At 48.3% G+C, this 14,416-nt stretch overlaps 1 long non-coding RNA gene across 1 annotated transcript in view; it reads left to right on the top strand.

The window, feature by feature from the left end:
* Positions 1-625: 625 nt before the first annotated feature.
* The window catches only part of LOC140398012 (uncharacterized), a 79,565-nt gene continuing 65,774 nt past the window's right edge, over positions 626-14,416 (top strand). The window contains exon 1 of the long non-coding RNA XR_011937377.1: positions 626-700. This is a non-coding gene — a long non-coding RNA (uncharacterized lncRNA). The remainder of the gene's footprint in view (positions 701-14,416) is intronic.

Here is a 14,416-nt window from a genome sequence, read left to right as displayed (position 1 = left end):
CTTGGCCACAGAAAGGGCATGCGGCCTGGGAACCAGTGAACCTCCTTAATCTATGATTGCATGGCACCATTGCACGAGTGTTGGTGACCTGTATGTGATCCAGAACACCCAACACATCACACGCCAGACCTAGATATTCATATATGTGTAACCAACAATCAGTGGAGTCACATTCACATGAAAGCATTCGCCGTAATGCAATGTATTGCCCGAGGTCGGGAGATTTCTTTGCGCAGTGGCCTGTTATGCAACAGTAATCAATATCAAATGAGTTTAATTCCGATCACCCAGCAAGTTAACTGGACTGATTATAGCTTTCTCAAGAGTTTTAACTTTTAAAAGTGACTTTGTTATGCATCTGCTGCCTGTAATGTTCGGAACAGAGAAAACATAAACTTCAGCAGTTTAAGAAGACTTGCCAACTACTTTTAGCATCATAACATAATTAGATGTTATTTTGGTTTTGTTAGATTTAGGATAAGTTTATTTTTCAACAAGCAGTTCAACATAGCTGTGCAGGGAGCAGTTCTACTTTGTTGCACTAGTTTGAGGTAAACTATTGGAACCTTTGACAGATCATCAAGTGTCAAAACAATCTCAGGTTCAGAAGTTCACACAACAGTAACTATACCTCAGAAGGACTTAATTGGCCGCAACTTGCATTGGAACACCCTGAGGTCATGTGAGGCTCGATATAAATGTAAGTTCTTCCCTTCAGCCAAGCAGGCAAAGAGGGCAGGTCTTTTCAAGCACAGAATTGACAGAATTGAACAGATATATATTTATCATTCAGCACAAACCTCATCATATTGGAATCATGTGTGTCATTTCAGTATTCACAACAGATTATTCAGCTGGACTATAATCAACTAGGGACCAACTGCGAGGATATTGCTGCTGTGTGATTAGTGTGTGAAACGCAACCACAAGCTCTTAACCATGCTAAACCACTAAGTTTTTCTAGGAGAACAGTGCATCTGTGCTGTGCAAATAAACCAGTGTGCAGTCAAGATCACATAGCTGTGCAATCTTGGCCAGCTGTAAATTAACCACTTCTCTCATCCATTCCTTTACAAGGGATATATTTTTAATGTTTACAACTCATTCGACAAGAAGAATCAGTGCGTACTGGAATTAACATTGCCTGTTTGCTCTCTGCCAAGATTGAGGAGAGTGCGTGCTCTCATCAGAGACTCTCGGAGGGATGTGATCATTACTTCTTGGCCTTAGTTTTGTGGTGGAAATTGGTGCGTTCTGTTAACGTCTGTGGAAATTACATCTTGGCACACAAAGGCACTGATAAGATCAGTAAGACAATCATGTGGAATCTTTATTCAAGGATGGTTCTGCCTTATACAGGCAGATCTTCACAATGCCAGCATGTTACATCACATACCTTCCACTACTGTACATTGGAAACATAACCACACCTCTTAAAGGTGGATCATAACAGTGATAATGGTAATACTGTCACGCTTGGGCAGAACAATGCAGAGACCCAGAAGCTGCTGCCAGTGATCACATACTATTCAGGAATTAGCAGTGTTAGCCTCACTGTAAAGATTCTTGAAAAAGTTACATTGTTAAATGAGGTGTAAATAAGCTTTTAATGACATACGATCTTTGTGATTCTCGCGAAACACCCTCATTGTCACTGAAAGCCAACTTCATATTTGTGGAATGGCAGATTTCTCCATAACAATAAATATTCCACATTTGTATTTATTTTAAACCTGATCTTTATTTTGGCTCCTATCTTAATCTAGTTGTAGTCGTTTATTTTACTGTTTGAAGATTTAAATAAAGAGTGAAAGATGCGAGGTGCTTTAACCCCCTGGTTTTCTATGTCTGAAGACTTTGATGTGATTGGCTGCTTACTTCTTTGCCAACACCCATTGCAGCTGCATGTCAAGAGATCCCCTTCTTAGTGCCATTTAAACAGAGTTGGGAAAGTGTGAGTACGTCTGTGTTTGTCCGACATACAGTCACCATCCTGCATTGTTCTAGGTTTAATGCCATTTGCCATTGTTCCATGTTAGTCTAAGCATGTAATTTCAAAATATTTTGTTAACAATTGTAGCCTCGTAGGGGCAGCACGGTGGCACAGTGGTTAGCACTGCTGCCTCACGGCGTCAAGGTCCCAGGTTCGATTCCGGCTCTGGGTCACTGTCCGTGTGGGGTTTGTACATTCTCCCTGTGCTTGCGTGGGTTTCGGCCCACAGCCCAAAGATGTGCAGGGTAGGTGGATTGGCCACGCTAAATTGCCCCTTAATTGGAAAAGAATTGTGCACTCTAAATTTATTTTTTTTCAAGAAAAAAAACCAATTGTGCCCTTGTAGCTGAAGACAAAATTTAAACTGTTGTGTGTTAGGAACATGTTAAGGCTGCTGCTGCTCCAAACTCACAGCAGGAAACATCATAGAATCCTTACAGTGCAGAATGAGGCCATTCAGCCCATCAAGTCTACACCGACCTTCTGAAAGAGCACCACACCCTGGCCTTCTCCCTCATCCTATCCCCGCAACCCCATCACCTAACCTACACATCTTTGGACACTAAGGGGCAATTTAGCATGGCCAATCCATCTAACATGCACATCTTTGGATTGTGGGAGGAAACCAGATCACCCGGAGGAAACCCACGCAGACATGGGGAGAACATGTAAACTCCACACAGTCACCCAAGGTCAGAATCGAACCCAGGTCTCTGGCACTGTGAAATTACTGTGCCACCATGCCACCATTGAAGCAATTGCTGTTCAAAAGTCACAATAATGCCATGTTTTAGCAATTACACTCAAGCAATCTTACACATCTCCTGCTGCTTCCAAGATATATTTATTATTTGAATCAGTTGACTTACTGTTCGAGGAGATCCAGGCAGGCCAGCATTGCATTTATTGAATGATTAACCTGGATGGACCAATGTTTAATTTGAACAAAGGTTGGAATAGACTGACAGACTTCTCCATCCAAATGCTATGATCATGTTTTGTATCCAGTTATAAAGATAGAAAGTCCTTACTGTAGTGTTATGCTTCTTCATGTAGCATAAGCTGCTTCCTTGATGTATACTCTGACAAAGGAAGGTTCAAACTTGGAGATAGATTTAACACATTTATTGAACAGTTAACAATTCTCCTACTTGAGTTCGACTCTCCTGCTAATCTTGCTATAGTAACTCAATCTAACGAACCAGTCTGCTCTAAGCCATGCGGTGGGTGTGATGCTCTGATCTGCCTCTGTCTTTCTCTCTAAGTGTCGCCTGTGGAAAGAAAAAGAGCATGTGTGTCCTGTCCTTTTATATGGGTTGCCCCCTTGTGGTAGTCTCACCTCTAGGTGTCTTGATTGCCCATTGGTCGTGCCCTATTCTATGTGTTCATTAGCTGTATGTCTGCATGTCATAACGTCTCCGGTGCACCCTCTAGTGTTTACTTAGTTGCAGTGTATCTACATTAACCCCTTGTGTATTTACAGTGATGCATATCACCACATCCCCTTTTTTCGTGTTACATATTTTCTGTACGGTATTAAAGAAAATTGAACAAAATAGGTAGATAAGTGATGACATGTACAAATCATGATGACAGTGATGATTATACAATACCAAATGAAATGGAATGAAATGAAAATCGCTTATTGTCACGAGTATGCTTCAATGAAGTTACTGTGAAAAGCTCCTAGTCGCCACATTCCAGCGCCTGTTCGGGGAGGCTGGTACGGGAATTGAACCGTGCTGCTGGCCTGCCTTGATCTGCTTTAAAAGCCAGCGATTTAGCCCAGTGTGCTAAACCAGCCCCTACAATAACATGTATGAGGCCAAAGTTCATGAATTTATATGGTCGAGTAGCTTTCTTGTTGTGTCATGAAAGTATTGATGTTGATGTTGTCATTTCCTTGTGAACGCTGTCAGCGTCCCTGTGCTGAAGAAACCAAGAAGTCATCAGGAGGTGTGCAAATGGTCAAATCACGTCGTTGTCTGATTTGGACTCTTTTTTTTTTTCGATGCTTGTGGCAGCGATTCTTGATGTCATCTTTCTTGTCTGACCTGGACTGGTGTCTGTGTTTGCGGTATTGATGCAGTTTGTCATCTGCTTTGAAAGCTGGTTTGCTTGTTCATAGTGGAGCAAACTCATCTGCCTTGAAAGCTGGTTTGCTTGTTTGTAGTGGAGCAAACTTGAATTGGTGAGATTTGCTGTCATGCCATGGTCTGGCTGTACACTTGCCAGTGTTCGGAGCTGTGCTGTTACATTGCCCTGCATTTGCAGAGTTGTACCATGTCGTACCAGTCATTGTTCCAGTGTTGTTGGTTTTGTTATGCTTGTTGTTGACGTTGGTGCCTTTGGTACGCTTCTTGTTGTTGTCTTTGTTGTTGGTTTTGTTGTTCTGCTCAATGACCACCCTCTGTGGTCCAGTCCTTCACAAAGTTACTTGTGTCAGTGTCCTTTGTGGCATCTGCTGTTTCATTGAGCACGCCGTCTCTGATTCCTCGGTGCTCCCCGTCTGGAGTCATGTCCGGTTCATTAGAATCATCTTTGGCTTGTCGATGCTGCCCGTCTGGAGCCCTTTCTGGTTCACCTGAATCAGCTTTGGTTTCTTGACACTCCCCGTCCGGAGTCATTTCAGGTTCACTTCAATCATCTGAGGTATCTTGATGCTCCCCGTCCGGAGTCAAAATGTTCAGGAGTGCATTTTCTTGTGGAGAGGCTCGAGTAGATGAGGTTTGAATTAACGTGGTGTCACTGGAGTCACTAGTAGCCTCACTTTGATTGTCGAGTGCCTCTCTACATACTAGCTGAGATCTGTCAGTCTCGCTGAGATGTCGCACATCTTGTATGGGAATTGTGAAGCCTTTGTCACTTGTCGCACATACAGTGGGTAGACCTTCAGTGTCTTCTTGTCGGTTAGATGAGCTGGGTAGACTGTCAGAGTCTTCTTCTGGTGGCTCAAATAATCTGGGTAGACTGTCATAGTCTTTTTGTTGTTCACGTGAGCGTGGTAGACTGTCATAGTCGGCTTGCTGTGCACTTGAGCGTGGCAGACTTTCATTGTCTGCTGCTGGTTGCTCAGATAGGGTTGCTAAACCTTCAAGGTCTTGTTCATGCGAGGACTGCGCTCTGGTGTCTTGCGTTGCTTCCATCGTGGAGTCTGTCAACGAGCTCGCTGTGGAGGCTTGTATCGCTCTCTCTGTGAAGTCTGGCATCGTTCCCTGTGTGGAGTCATGCAGTGGTCTCGCTGTAGAGTCGATCTGTGTGCTCTCAGCGGAGTCGTGCAGTGGTCTCGCTGGGGAGTCTGTCTGTGTTCTCTGTGTGGAGACGTACAGTGATCTCGCAGTGGAGTCGGGGACTCTTCGTGGTGCGTGGACCACTCTCTGTGTGGAGTCGGGGACTCTTCGTGGTGCGTGGACCACTCTCTGTGTGGAGTCGGGGACTCTTCTTGGTGCGTGGAACACTCTCTGTGTGGAGTCGGGGACTCTTCGTGGTGCATGGACCACTCTCTGTGTGGAGTCAGGGACTCTTCGTGGTGCGTGGACCACTCTCTGTGTGGAGTCGGGGACTCTTCGTGGTGCATGGACCACTCTCTGTGTGGAGTCAGGGACTCTTCGTGGTGCATGGACCACTCTCTGTGTGGAGTCGGGGACACTTCGTGGTGCGTGGAACACTGTTCGTGGTGCGTGGACCACTGGTGTGGCGTCAGGCCGCTCTCTGTGGGCTTGTACCGCTCTCTGACTCTTGGCATCAGGCCGCTCTCTGTGGGCTTGTACCGCTCTCTGTCTCTTGGTGTCAGGCCGCAGCAGAATCCTGTACTTCTGGGTTAGGATATCGTCTGTGCTGGGCTGAGGATCCTCAAATCCGAAGAACTTGTCCATGTCTGTGACGGATTCTTCACTGTACAACACATCTCGTTGCGGTTCGGATTTGGTACTGAGGTCACCACGTCCAATGATGAAATCATCTTCCGAGTCGTTGTCTTCAAGGACCATATCATCACATTTTGTGTCGGAGCTGTGATTGTGCTCGCTATGTCCAAAGAAGTAATCAACGTCTGAGTCGTAGTCTTCAAGGACCATGGACGAAATTCTCCCCCAACGGCGCGATGTCTGCCGACTGGCGCCCAAAACGGCGCCAATCAGACGGGCATCGCGCCGGCCCAAAGGTGCGGAATTCTCCGCATCTTTGGGGGCCAAGCACCAACATTGAGGGGCTAGGCCGGCGCCGGAGGGATTTCCGCCCCGCCAGCTGGCGGAAATGGCGTTTGTTGACCCGCCAGCTGGCGGAAATGGCGTTTGTTGCCCCGCCAGCTAGCGGAAATGGCGTTTGTTGCCCCACCAGCTGGCGCGGAAATGCGGCGCATGCGTGGGAGCGTCAGCGGCCGCCGACAGTTTCCCGCGCACGCGCAGTGGGGAGAGTCTCTTCCGCCTCCGCCATGGTGGAGGCCGTGGCGGAGGCGGAAGGGAAAGAGTGCCCCCACGGCACAGGCCCGCCCGCGGATCGGTGGGCCCCGATCGCGGGCCAGGCCACCGTGGGGGCACCCTCCAGGGTCAGATCGCCCCGCGCCCCCCCCCAGGACCCCGGAGCCCGCCCACGCCGCCTGGTCCCGCCGGTAAATACCAGCTTTGATTTACGCCGGCGGGACAGGCCCATCTGGGCCGGAGAATTGAGCGGGGGGTCCCGCCAACTGGCGGGCCCGATTCCCGCCCCCGCCCAATCTCCGGTACCGGAGACTTTGGCGGGGGCGGGGGCGGAATTCACGGCGGCCAACGGCCATTCTCCGACCCGGCGGGGGGGTCGGAGAATGACGCCCCTGATCATCACGTTCTGTGTCGGAGCTGTCACTGTGCTCGCAATGTCCAAAGAAGTAATCAACGTCGGAGTCGTAGTCTTCAAGGATTAAATCATCTCTTAGGGCGGTGCCAACTGTTGTTGCAGGGTTCTGCGGAGGTTACTTTCAGCTACTGGTCGAATTTCAGGCATTGTGCTTTCGATCCAGGTGAAAAAATTGTGTTTTTCAGCTTTAAATTTTTTTTCTTATTTTCAGTCATTTCCCCTTTAAGTGGTCTGGGGCCTCTGACATCATGACGCTTGTGACGTTGAGCATAGGAATGGATTGCGCATGCGCAGATCGCTTTTCCTGTACTGTGCACCTTTTCGCAACTGTGCATGCGCGGCTTCTCACGCATGCGCAGAACATTGTTTTGCCGGTTCACGTCTTCTGGGGAACTGCACATGTGCGGCTTCTTTCTCAAGATGGCCACCAATCAAAACTACCGTTTTCCTTTGCTGCAAGCCTACCTTAGCCTCGTGGTGAGTATACCTCGCCTCTTTTACCGATCTCTTTTGTGTTTCCCTCGCAGTATTTTTAAAATTGTCCAGGACAGTCTGGAAGTCTCTCTTGTCTTGCCCTTTGGAGTACTTGAAGGTCTTGAAGATTTCTGCTGCACTTTCACCCGCAATGGTGAGCAGAAGCTATATTTTCTCTGCATCCGCCACGTCATCTAGGTCGGATGCTACCATGTATATCTCAAATCTCTGTTTGAATGCACGCCAGTTGGCACTGAGATTGCCGTGATACCTGAGCTGCTGAGGAACCGTAATTTTGAACATCTTGCCTGGGTGCTGTTGCTGGTAGTCACGGATCTTGAGTTGAATATAGATTCAACAGGCACTCCTGGAACCATGTTGTGTTATGCTTCTTCAGGTAGCATAAGCTGCTTCCTTGATGTATGCTCTCACAAAGGAAGGTTCAGACTTGGAGATAGGTTTAACACATTTATTGAACAGTTAACAATTCTCCTGTTTGAGTTTGACTCTCCTGCTAATCTTGCTATAGTAACTCAATCTAACGAACCAGTCTGCTCTAAGCCATGCGGTGGGTGTGATGCTCTGATCTGCCTCTGTCCTTCTCTCTAAGTGTCGCCTGTGGAAAGAGAAAGAGCATGTGTGTCCTGTCCTTTTATATGGGTTGCCCCCTTGTGGTAGTCTCACCTCTGGGTGTCTTAACTGCCCATTGGTCGTGTCCTATTCTATGTGTTCATTAGCTGTATATCTGCATGTCAAACGTCTCCGGTGCTCCCTCTAGTGTTTACTTAGTTGTACTGTATCGACATTAACCCCTTGCGTATTTACAGTGATGCATATCACCACACTTACTTGATCCTATTTTGGGGTTCACTAATAAAAGATGAGAAAGAAATAACGTGATTTAGGCTCACGTACCTTTGCGTTCGGAGGCTCAACCTCTGTTCATGAGCACCCTTTTGTCTGGACTGAACAGGTTCCTTAACACTGACATTTTCAAAATCGGGGTCGCGACCCACGGGCGGGTGTTGGCAGCATCGCAGGGCCATGCGTCGCAGCATTCCCGATTGCGGGAAGCAGTGCCCTACGACCGCAGCCGGCTTCTAAAAATGTCGGATGAAACCAGCTTTTCAAATTGACGGCGGCGACTGGCTTTCAGAATGCTGGCTGTACTGCGCATGCGTGCCCGCTCATCAGTGCGCATGAGGGGGCGCATGCGTTCAGGGTCGGAGCCTAAGACTCCATTTCGCACTACGTAGCCTAGGATGGCTAGACGGTCGGTGCTAAACACGCATTTCTCCTTATTGTATGTCAAATTAAGGATTTTCGCGGTCTGAAAAATTTTTCGAAGGTTGGTGTCATGGTCCTGCTGGTCATGGCCGCAGATGGTGACGTTATCAAGATACGGGAATGTTGCGCGTAAGCTGTACCGGTCAACCATTCGGTCCATCTCACGCTGGAAGACCGAGACCCCGTTCATGATACCGAAGGGAACCCTTAAAAAGTGATAGAGCCGCCCATCTGCTTCGAAGGCAGTGTACTGGCGGTCCCCAAGACAGAGGGGAAGCTGGTGGTAGGCAGACTTGAGATCCACTGTGGAGAAAACCTTGTACTGCGCAATCCTGTTTACCAGGTCGGCTATACGGGGGAGAGGGTACGCGTCTAGCTACGTAAACCGGTTGATTGTCTGGCTGTAGTCGATGACCATCCTATGTTTCTCCCCGGTCTTTACCACCACTACTTGAGCCCTCCAGGGGCTGTTGCTTGCTTCGATGACCCCTTCCTTCAGCAGCCTTTGTCCCTCGGACCCGATGAAGGTCCAGTCCTGGGCACTGTACCGTCTGCTCCTGGTGGCGACGGGTTTGCAATCCGGGGTGAGGTTTGCAAACAGGGAAGGCGGGTCGACCTTAAGGGTCACGAGGCCGCAGACAGTAAGGGGAGTATAGGGCCGCCAAATTTAAAGGTCAGGCTTTGTAGGTAGCACTGGAAATCCAGCCCAAGAAGGGTGGCTGTGCAGAGGTGCGGCAGCACGTACAGGCGGAAATTGCGGAATTCCCTGCCTTGGACAGTGAGGTTCGCTAGGCAGAACCCCTTTATCTCCACTGCGTTTGACCCAGAGGCCAGGGAGATCCGTTGGTTTACGGGATGGGTGACAAGAGAACAGCGCCTTACCGTGTCGGGGTGGACAAAGCTTTCCGTGCTCCCAGAGTCGATCAGGCACGACGTCACGTGGCCGTTGATGACGATCGTTGTGGTGGCTTTCGCTAGCGTCCGGGGCCGACTCTATTCCAGGGTAACGGAGGCCAACTGCAGCAAGGGGGAGTTCTGGTCAGGCAGTGTGGAGTCAGGAGTGCTGGGGGCTTGAGGCCCCATCCAAGATGGCGTCAGCCACGGGTCGCACATGGAGTCAGGGGATGCAGAAGATGGCGTCGGCGAGGGACAAAATGGCGGCACCCACCCATCCAGCGTGGTGGCCAGGGGGCAAAATGGCCGCGCTCATGGGTCGCACGTTGCCAGGGGATAGATTGGTGGCGGTGGGCCTTGGACGGCCGGGACCTGAAACAAAGGCTGCTAATAGTCGCTGGCGACCGCTGCCACGGCGCGCGCGACATAGTGACCTTTCTTGCCGCACCCTTTGCAGGTGGCGGTGCGGGCCGGGCAGCGCGCGCGGGGATGATTCGCTTGGCCGCAGAAGAAGCAGCGTTGGCCGGTGGTGAAAAGGGGCCGTCTAGCGGCGCATGCCTGCGGGGTTAGCGGGAAAGTCTGGGGGGCTGCCGCGATGGGGTGCCACGCAGTCCAGGGGGGTGCCGTGCGTCCGGGAGCAAAAGTCAGTGAGTTTTTGTACGCAACGTCCATGGACCCTGCCAGGGCCCGTGCCTCAGTGAGGCCCAGTGTGTCCATTTCAAGGAGCCTTCTGCGGATGTCGGGGGAAGTCATACCTGCCACGAAAGCGTCCCGAATTAAAAGTTCCGTGTGCTCGTTCCCCGTGACTGCTGGGCACCCACAGTTCCGGCCCAGCACTAGTAGAGCCCGATAGAAGTCTTCCAGTGTTTCTTCAGGGCTCTGCCTTCTCGTTGCCAGCAGGTGACGGGCATAGACCTGGTTCAGGGTACGGATGTAATGTCCTTCTAGCAGCTCGGTAGCTGCAGCATAATTCTCTGCCTCCTCGATCAGAGGGTAGATTGCAGGGCTGACTCGGGAGCGTAGAAGGTGCATTTCCTGCCTTTCCGTGGGGGTGTCGGCGGCTGTGTCGACAGCCAGTGCTTGAAGATAGCAGCGGAGTTGTCTGCGTGGGGACTGAGCTGAAGGCACTCCGGCTTGATGCGGAGGTCCATCCTTTCAGAAGTAATAGCTGATTAAATTGATGCACAATCAATTACTCTCGAGACAAGGTGAGTCATAACTAATCGGCTTTAATCAGCTAGAACTGTACCCAGCAGCTTCGATACAGAAAGTGAAGGCTGCTGGGATGGCATTGGTTCTTATACCCCGCCTCTCAGGGCAGTGCTATGTACGTTAGCCAATGGTAGACTCCTAGGTCTAGCCAATGGGCATCCACCTCTCAGGTACTGCAATACCTGGTATTACCTGGTATTACCTGTGGCAAAGAGTAGTGGGAAGTCAGAAGATTGGGAAGGCTACAAAAACAAACAGAGGATAACAAAGAGAGAAATAAGGAAAGAGAGGACCAATTATGAAGGTACGCTAGCCAGTAACATTGGGAAATATAGTAAAAGTTTCTTTAAATACATTAAAAACAAACGGGAGGCAAAAGTAGACATTGGGCCGCTCCAAAATGACGCTGGTAATCTAGGGATGGGAGACAAGGAAATAGCTGAGGAATTAAAAAAGTACTTCGCGTCAGTCTTCACAGTAGAAGACATGAGTAATATCCCAACAATTCAGGAGAGTCAGGGGGCAGAGTTGAATATGGTAGCCATCACAAAGGAGAAATTGCTAGAGAAACTAAGAGGTCTAAAAACTGATAAATCTCCGGGCCCAGATGGGCTACATCCTAGAGTTCTAAAGGAGATAGCTGAAGAAATAGTGGAGGCGTTAGTTATGATCTTTCAAAAGTCACTGGAGTCAGGGAAAGTCCCAGAGGATTGGAAAATCGCTGTTGTAAGCCCCCTGTTCAAGAAGGGAACAAGGAAAAAGATGGGAAATTATAGGCCAATTAGCCTAACCTCGGTTGTTGGCAAGATTCTAGAATCCATCGTTAAGGATGAGATTTCTAAATTCTTGGAAGTGCAGGGTCGGATTACGACAAGTCAGCATGGATTTAGTAAGGGGAGGTCGTGCCTGACAAACCTGTTAGAGTTCTTTGAAGAGATAACAAATAGGTTAGACCAAGGAGAGCCAATGGATGTTATCTATCTTGACTTCCAAAAGGCCTTTGATAAGGTGCCTCACTGGAGACTGCTGAGTAAAATAAGTATTCGATGGTATTCGAGGCAAGGTACTAACATGGATTGATGATTGGCTGTCAGGCAGAAGGCAGAGAGTTGGGATAAAAGGTTCTTTTTCGGAATGGCAACCGGTGACGGGTGGTGTCCCGCATGGTTCAGTGTTGGGGCCACAGCTGTTCTCTTTATATATTAACGATCTAGATGACGGGACTGGGGGAATTCTGGCTAAGTTTGCCGATGATACAAAGATAGGTGGAGGGGCAGGTAGTATGGACGAGGTGGGGAGGCTGCAGAAAGATTTGGACAGTTTAGGAGAGTGGTCCAAGAAATGGCTGTGAAATTCAACGTGGGCAAGTGCGAGGTCTTGCACTTTGGAAAAAAGAATAGAGGCATGGACTATTTTCTAAACGGTGACAAAATTCATAATGCTGAAGTGCAAAGGGACTTGGGACTCCTAGTCCAGGATTCTCTGAAGGTAACCTTGCAGGTTGAGTCCGTAATTAAGAAAGCAAATGCAATGTTGTCATTTATCTCAAGAGGCTTGGAATATAAAAGCAGGGATGTACTTCTGAAGCTTTATAAAGCATTAGCTAGGCCCCATTTAGAATACTGTGAGCAATATTGGGCCCCACACCTCAGGAAGGACATACTGGCACTGGAGCGGGTCCAGCGGAGATTCACACGGATGATCCCAGAAATGGTAGGCCTAACATACGATGAACGTCTGAGGATCCTGGGATTATATTCATTGGAGTTTAGGAGGTTGAGGGGATATCTAATAGAAACTTACAAGATAATGAATGGCTTAGATAGGGTGGACGTAGGGAAGTTGTTTCCATTAGCAGGGGAGACTAGGACCCGGGGGCACAGCCTTAGAATAAAAGGGAGTCACTTTAGAACAGAGATGAGGAGAAATTTCTTCAGCCAGAGAGTGGTGGGTCTGTGGAATTCATTGCCACAGAGGGCGGTGGAGGCCGGGATGTTGAGTGCCTTTAAGACAGAAGTTGATAAATTCTTGATTTCTCGAGGAATTAAGGACTATGGAGAGGGAGCGGGTAAATGGAGTTAAAATCAGCCATGATTGAATGGTGGAGTGGACTCGATGGGCTGAATGGCCTTACTTCCGCTCCTATGTCTTCTGGTCTTATGGTCTTATTACCACAGTATCTAATAAAATAATCATCTCATTACCTCTTGAACACGTCGATTGAACCTCCCTCCATCACACTTCCAGGCAGTGCATTCCAGACCCAAACCACTCACTGTGGCCACACATTTCCCCTCACATGGCATTTGCTGCTTTAGCAAATCACTTTCAACCTGTGCTCTCTCGCTCTTGATCCTTTTACGAGCAGAAAGAGTTTCTCCCCATCTACTCTGTCAGCCCCCTCAGGATTTAGAACAACTCTATCAGATTTCCTCTAAGCCTTCTTCCCTCCAAGGAGAACAGTCCAAACCTCTCCAGTCTATCCTCATAACTCTTGTTTCTCCATCCTTGTCAACCTCTTCAGCACTCTCTCCAATGAGTTCACATCCTTCCTATAGGGTGGCTCCCAGACCTGTATGCAATATTCCAGCTGAGGTCTAACGAGTGTTTTGTATAAGTTCAGCACAATCTCTTTGCTCTTGTACCCTATTCCACTATTAATAAAGCCTAAATACTACTCGGTTGCTACTGCATTGAGTGGTGCATCAGGCTGCTCAAACTTTACCATTCCAGGGTAATCTGAGGTACTTTTTCAGGGTCAAAAGTGATGGCCTTAGGCTCCTTCATGAGTTTGCGTGATACACAGAGAGAAATTATCTGATCAGGGTCGCCATTATAGCACAGGATACCTTTGATGCTCCCAATTTCAGCATCAAGCTTACATGGTGAACAAATGGCTCAGGCCCTATTTGCAAAATTACCCATGGGACCAATCGCATAGCATGTGAAACTGTAAGGATCCCAATTCAGATATTGACCAGTGAAAGTAGGCTTACAGAAGTCCGTGATGGAGAACTGCCTATCAGATTTCTCAACTAGTACATGAAGAAAGGGGAGTTCACCTGAATGCTCCATTTCAAATGCAGCTTTGAGTGTTGGATGGAGCCCTTTAGGACATGTTGTCACGGCCCCCTGGGCTATTGCGCTGTCAATTCCAGCCCCACTTGACCCGGAGTCGCAACACAAGTGAAATTAGATGTTATTTGAAAATACCTGAGGATCTTAGCTGAACCCAATAAACTGCAGTCACCAGGTTTGCAAATTGAACACAAATAACCTTTTATTATTTAACAGTAATATAATTAAACTGAGAAAACTGCATCTGACTACCTAATACCCCTTTCCTAGCCCCTCCCTTTCCAGCTTTCCCACTCTACACACACAGACAGACAAACAACATAGAGGGAAAGGGTAGTGGAGAGGGGAGAAAATAATAATAAAATAAAAGGATAAAAGTTCTCTGATACACTCGGATGGCTTCCAGTTAAAGTCTTTCAGGTGCTCGAGCTTTCTTTTTGATACTTCTTCCTTCTAAATTTCAGAGGGGTTTCTCCAGCAAGACCATCTAGTTTCTTTGTAGATTCAAGATCATTTCAAATATATAGTAAAGATGTGCAGGCACTCACTTGTTTTAGAACAACAAGGCAGTCCTTTACTTCAGCAGCGAGTGAGAGCCCCTACTCCCTTCAAGGTCTAATCACTCCTGCCCCTATCTCTCAGAAG

This window comes from Scyliorhinus torazame, chromosome 21 (assembly GCF_047496885.1).
Source record: "Scyliorhinus torazame isolate Kashiwa2021f chromosome 21, sScyTor2.1, whole genome shotgun sequence".
Classification (NCBI taxonomy): Eukaryota; Metazoa; Chordata; class Chondrichthyes; order Carcharhiniformes; family Scyliorhinidae; genus Scyliorhinus; species Scyliorhinus torazame.
This window is presented reverse-complemented; position numbering and strand designations above follow the sequence as displayed.